The sequence below is a fragment of the Procambarus clarkii genome, chromosome 15, assembly GCF_040958095.1.
Source record: "Procambarus clarkii isolate CNS0578487 chromosome 15, FALCON_Pclarkii_2.0, whole genome shotgun sequence".
NCBI classification, from domain to species: domain Eukaryota; kingdom Metazoa; phylum Arthropoda; class Malacostraca; order Decapoda; family Cambaridae; genus Procambarus; species Procambarus clarkii.
The window spans coordinates 19,272,135-19,279,654 of NC_091164.1; positions in this window are offsets into that span (position 1 = coordinate 19,272,135).

Sequence of the window (7,520 nt, forward strand, 5' to 3'; positions counted from 1 at the left end):
AAAGCTACCCATTTCATTATGTATGAGGTCATTTTTTTTAATTGGAGTTAAAATTAACTTAGATATATGACTGAACCTAACCAACCCTACCTAACCTAACCTAACCTATCTCTATAAGTTAGGTTAGGTTAGGTAGCCGAAAAAGTTAGGTTAGGTTAGGTTAGGTTGGTTAGGTAGTCGAAAAACAATTAATTCATGAAAACTTGGCTTATTAGGCAAATCGGGTCTTGCATAGTAGGCTGAGAAGTACGTTCTGGCTACTAGGTACGACATATATATTATATATATATATATATATATATATATATATATATATATATATATATATATATATATATATATATATATATATATATATATATATGTCGTACCTAATAGCCAGAACGCACTTCTCAGCCAACTATGCATGACCCAATTTGCCTAATAAGCCAAGTTTTCATGAATTAATGTTTTTTCGACTACCTAACCTACCTAACCTAACCTAACCTAACTTTTTCTGCTACCTAACCTAACCTAACCGATAGAGATAGGTTAGGTTAGGTTAGGTAGGGTTGGTTAGGTTCGGTCATATATCTACATTAATTTTAACTCCAATAAAAAAAATTGACCTCATACATAATGAAAATGGGTAGCTTTATCATTTCATAAGAAAAAAATTAGAAAAAATATATTAATTCAGGAAAACTTGGCTTATTAGGCAAATCAGGCCTTGCATAGTAGGCTCAGAAGTGCGTTCTGGCTATTAGGTACGACATATATATATATATATATATATATATATGTCGTACCTAGTAGCCAGAACGCACTTTTTGGCCTACAATGCAAGGCCCGATTTGCCTAATAAGCCAAGTTTTCATGAATTAATGTTTTTTCGACTACCTAACCTACCTAACCTAACCTAACCTAACTTTTTCGGCTACCTAACCGAACCTAACCTATAAAGATAGGTTAGGTTAGGTTAGGTAGGGTTGGTTAGGTTCGGACATATATCTACGTTAATTTTAACTCCAATAAAAAATAATTGACCTCATACATAATGAAATGGGTAGCTTTATCATTTCATAAGAAAAAAATTAGAGAAAATATATTAATTCAGGAAAACTTGGCTTATTAGGCAAATCGGGCCTTGCATAGTAGGCTGAGAAGTGCATTCTGGCTACTAGGTACGACATATATATATATATATATATATATATATATATATATATATATATATATGTCGTACCTAGTAGCCAGAACTCACTTCTCAGCCTACTATTCAAGGCCAGATTTGCCTAGTAAGCCAAGTTTTCCTGAATTAATATATTTACTATAATTTTTTTCTTATGAAATGATAAAGCAACCCTTTTCTCTATGTATGAGGTCAATTTTATTTTATTGGAGTTAAAATTAACGTAGATATATGACCGAACCTAACCAACCCTACCTAACCTAACCTAACCTATATTTATAGGTAAGGTTAGGTTAGGTAGCCAAAAAAAGCTAGGTTAGGTTAGGTTAGGTAGGTTAGGTAGACGAAAAAACATTAATTCATGAAAACTTGGCTTATTAGGCAAATCGGGCCTTGAATAGTAGGCTGAGAAGTGCGTTCTGGCTATTAGGTACGACATATATATATATATATATATATATATATTTATATTATATATATATATATATATATATATATATATATATATATATATATATATATATATATATTTATATTATATATATATATATATATATATATATATATATATATATATTTATATATATATATATATGTCGTACCTAATAGCCAGAACGTACTTCTCAGCCTACTATGCAAGGCTTGATTTGCCTAATAAGCCAAGTTTTCATGAATTAATTGTTTTTCGGCTACCTAACCTAACCTAACCTAACTTTTTCGGCTACCTAACCTAACCTAACCTATAAAGATAGGTTAGGTTAGGTTAGGTAGGGTTGGTTAGGAATTATATATATATATATATATATATATATATATATATATATATATATATATATATATATATATATATATATATATAACTGAAAACTCACACCCCAGAAGTGACTCGAACCCATACTCCCACAACTGGTATGTACAGGGACGCCTTAATCCGCTTGACCATCACGACCGGACATAAGGAAGTGATAGCCGAGGCTATATGAACCACTTCCCCGCCGGCACTCGGATGGTAATCTTGGGCATAGCATTTTTATCAAATCACCTCATTCTTTGGGGCACACGTGAGGAACACAAATGCAAACAAGCCTGAATGGTCCCCAGGACTATATACAACTGAAAACTCACACCCCAGAAGTGACTCGAACCCATACTCCCACAACTGGTATGTACAGGGACGCCTTAATCCGCTTGACCATCACGACCGGACATAAGGAAGTGATAGCCGAGGCTATATGAACCACTTCCCCGCCGGCACTCGGATGGTAATCTTGGGCATAGCATTTTATCAAATCACCTCATTCTTTGGGGCACACGTGAGGAACACAAATGCAAACAAGCCTGAATGGTCCCCAGGACTATATACAACTGAAAACTCACACCCCAGAAGTGACTCGAACCCATACTCCCACAACTGGTATGTACAGGGACGCCTTAATCCGCTTGACCATCACGACCGGACATAAGGAAGTGATAGCCGAGGCTATATGAACCACTTCCCCGCCGGCACTCGGATGGTAATCTTGGGCATAGCATTTTATCAAATCACCTCATTCTTTGGGGCACACGTGAGGAACACAAATGCAAACAAGCCTGAATGGTCCCCAGGACTATATACAACTGAAAACTCACACCCCAGAAGTGACTCGAACCCATACTCCCACAACTGGTATGTACCGGGACGCCTTAATCCGCTTGACCATCACGACCGGACATAAGGAAGTGATAGCCGAGGCTATATGAACCACTTCCCCGCCGGCACTCGGATGGTAATCTTGGGCATAGCATTTTATCAAATCACCTCATTCTTTGGGGCACACGTGAGGAACACAAATGCAAACAAGCCTGAATGGTCCCCAGGACTATATACAACTGAAAACTCACACCCCAGAAGTGACTCGAACCCATACTCCCACAACTGGTATGTACAGGGACGCCTTAATCCGCTTGACCATCACGACCGGACATAAGGAAGTGATAGCCGAGGCTATATGAACCACTTCCCCGCCGGCACTCGGATGGTAATCTTGGGCATAGCATTTTATCAAATCACCTCATTCTTTGGGGCACACGTGAGGAACACAAATGCAAACAAGCCTGAATGGTCCCCAGGACTATATACAACTGAAAACTCACACCCCAGAAGTGACTCGAACCCATACTCCCACAACTGGTATGTACAGGGACGCCTTAATCCGCTTGACCATCACGACCGGACATAAGGAAGTGATAGCCGAGGCTATATGAACCACTTCCCCGCCGGCACTCGGATGGTAATCTTGGGCATAGCATTTTATCAAATCACCTCATTCTTTGGGGCACACGTGAGGAACACAAATGCAAACAAGCCTGAATGGTCCCCAGGACTATATACAACTGAAAACTCACACCCCAGAAGTGACTCGAACCCATACTCCCACAACTGGTATGTACAGGGACGCCTTAATCCGCTAAGTTTTAATCAACTTAACTTAATCAACTGAGTTTTCAGTTGTATATAGTCCTGGGGACCATTCAGGCTTGTTTGCATTTGTGTTCCTCACGTGTGCCCCAAAGAATGAGGTGATTTGATAAAATGCTATGCCCAAGATTACCATCCGAGTGCCGGCGGGGAAGTGGTTCATATAGCCTCGGCTATCACTTCCTTATGTCCGGTCGTGATGGTCAAGCGGATTAAGGCGTCCCTGTACATACCAGTTGTGGGAGTATGGGTTCGAGTCACTTCTGGGGTGTGAGTTTTCAGTTGTATATAGTCCTGGGGACCATTCAGGCTTGTTTGCATTTGTGTTCCTCACGTGTGCCCCAAAGAATGAGGTGATTTGATAAAATGCTATGCCCAAGATTACCATCCGAGTGCCGGCGGGGAAGTGGTTCATATAGCCTCGGCTATCACTTCCTTATGTCCGGTCGTGATGGTCAAGCGGATTAAGGCGTCCCTGTACATACCAGTTGTGGGAGTATGGGTTCGAGTCACTTCTGGGGTGTGAGTTTTCAGTTGTATATAGTCCTGGGGACCATTCAGGCTTGTTTGCATTTGTGTTCCTCACGTGTGCCCCAAAGAATGAGGTGATTTGATAAAATGCTATGCCCAAGATTACCATCCGAGTGCCGGCGGGGAAGTGGTTCATATAGCCTCGGCTATCACTTCCTTATGTCCGGTCGTGATGGTCAAGCGGATTAAGGCGTCCCTGTACATACCAGTTGTGGGAGTATGGGTTCGAGTCACTTCTGGGGTGTGAGTTTTCAGTTGTATATAGTCCTGGGGACCATTCAGGCTTGTTTGCATATATATATATATATAAGAATTTGAATATATATACATATATATATATATATATATATATATATATATATATATATATATATATATATATATATATATATATATATATATATATAATAATATATGGATTAAGGCGTCTTGTACATACCAGTTGCGTTGCTCCTGGGAGTATGGGTTCGAGTCACTTCTGGGGTGTGAGTTTTCAGTTGCATATTGTCCTGGGGACCATTCAGGCTTGTTCGCATTTGTGTTCCTCACGTGTGCCCCAAAGAATGAGGTGAGTTGGTAAAATGCTATGCCCAAGGTTACTATCCGAGTGCCGGCGGTGGGGTGGTTCAAATAGCCTCGGCTATCACCTCATTTTGTCCGGTCGTGATGGTCAAGTGGATTAAGGCGTCTTGTACATACCAGTCGCGTTGCTCCTGGGAGTATGGGTTCGAGTCACTTTTGGGGTGTGAGTTTTCAGTTGCATATTGTCCTGGGGACCATTCAGGCTTGTTCGCATATATATATATATATATGTGTCGTACCTAGTAGCCAGAACGCACTTTTTTGCCTACTATGCAAGGCCCGATTTGCCTAATAAGCCAAGTTTTCCTGAATTAATATATTTTCTCTAATTTTTTTGTTATGAAATGATAAAGCTACCCATTTCATTACGTATGAGGTCAATTTTTTTTTTATTGGAGTTAAAATTAACGTAGATATATGACCGAACCTAACCAACCCTACCTAACCTAACCTAACTTATCTTTATAGGTTAGGTTTGGTTAGGTAGTCGAAAAAGTTAAGTTAGGTTAGGTTAGGTAGGTTAGGTAGTCGAAAAACAATTAATTCATGAAAACTTGGCTTATTAGGCAAATCGGGCCTTGCATAGTAGGCTGAGAAGTGCGTTCTGGCTACTAGGTACGACATATATATATATATATATATATATATATATATATATATATATATATATATATATATATATATATATATATATATATATATATATATATATATATATATATATATATATATATATATATATATATATATATATATATATATATATATATGTCGTACCTAGTAGCCAGAACGCACTTCTCGGCCTACTATGCAAGGCCCGACTTGCCTACTAGGCCGAGTGATTTTCTTAATTTTCAACAAAAAATTTCCAAATGCTTTTTAATTATTATCATTATATTATACAAGCTGTACCTGCCACGCGTTGCTGGGGCTCACTTTGGTTAAATGGAAAAGAAAAAGAGTAAGCGCACGTTTCTAATATGTTTAATTTCACAATGCTAGTGGGTATATACTATTTTTTGTTCCATTGTCTGTGGAGATATAGAGATTGTCTGGTTTACCAACTCTAGAACACGCAACATATAATTGTTCATGTGAGATGCAATCTGTGTCTAAATATAAACCTCACAATTCTAAAGATTGGCCCAGAGCTATGTTGATGGTAACTGCAAACACCAATCGAACTGGAAATTACAATCTCTTAAATTGAAATGGCATATCTGATGGACTCATAGGAATGCGAGGAATGAGGACATCTTCACCTTTGAAAGGTTCTGTCAAGATTGTTGCTTCTACGAAGTTGCTGATTAAATTTTTTACTGCAAGGGGCGTGGCGTTGCAAAGTTTTCTTCTAGTTGATGTATCGCAACATGATAATTGGCACGCTGATTTTCAATTGCCGTATGTGTGATGGTATCCCAGGCATATCGAATGAATTAAAAAATTCTGTTGGTTAATTAACCTCTTCATCTGCTCCCTCAACAAGGTCGACGGAATTGTATGTGACTGCCTCACTTTGAATGTTAGATTGAACAAAATTGTTAAGTTTGTAGATGTCTTTGTTCTTGGCCGCAAGAATAGCTTGTTCATTCAACAAATCGTAATTCTTATAATTGGTTTGAATAATGGGAAATACTTTTTCAACCAATTCTACACTAAATTGTAGAAGTTATGTGGTAATGAAATTCGTCCTGAGGTCAGATCAATCGTTACGTTTCTGTTCCCAATTTCCAGAAATTGGTGTGAGAATATCTCAGCTGATGGATGGTTTAGCAGCTGGACACGCGTATTTGTGGTTAATTTTAACGTCTTTATGTGGCGCCACAAAGTGGAGTATTTCAGGCAAGCATTTATTTCCTCCGCTGGTGTCGATCAAGGAATTATAGGTAATGTTTGCCTAAATCTCCTGAAAGCAATATTAATGCGTTTCCAAATGGTCTGATGATTCCACGCAAATCTTGCAATGATCAATCAAGAGCCTTGAGCGATTTTTTGTGGGCCAATGTGCATTCATCCCAAACAATAAGTTTACATTTCTGCGATACTTTTCCCATGCCGGATGCTTTGGAAATGTTGTCGTGGGAGTTTTAATGAATTGCATGTTCAATGGCAATTTCAAAGCCAAAGTAGCAATTCTTCCACCTGGTAGCAATGTCGCAGCTATTCCGGACAATGCAAGAGCTAAGGTTATGCCATTTTGAGATCGAAATGCTGCCAGAATCAGAATCATGGCGCATCTAAGAAGAGTTCTCCAAAAACGTTATTGATAGTTTGAACTGGTTGATTGTAAATGCCTTTTAGCTCATACGTTAGCTTAGGAATATTTGATTACACATACAATAACAGATCACCCGTGTTGTAGTTTTGTTCACGGCACAATTCTACATCGAATGAAGCAGCAGGAGATCGATTCGATGAAAGCATTTCAATTGATTTAGAACTTTGTTCACGATTTCTAAGTACAAATCTTCAATCATTATCAAAACTTCGCTGTAGATTTCTGCTGCGAAATCCATGTTCATATTTGAATTTTCCTTGAGTATTTGACGGACAATATCTTCAGCCATGTGCGATTTATATTTTTCCCATAACTCTGTTGGAGATGAAGTAGAGCAGGTGGTCAATATGATTGCAAACAATGCACGAATTTGATTTGGATGTGACGTGTTTGACACGTCATTAATGCATACATCCCAGTGCCGGTCGTTCTCCAATAAATTCAGAGCTTGACATGCACTATGGAAAGTGGCATGTGTTACGTCGTTGACAAATCTCAAT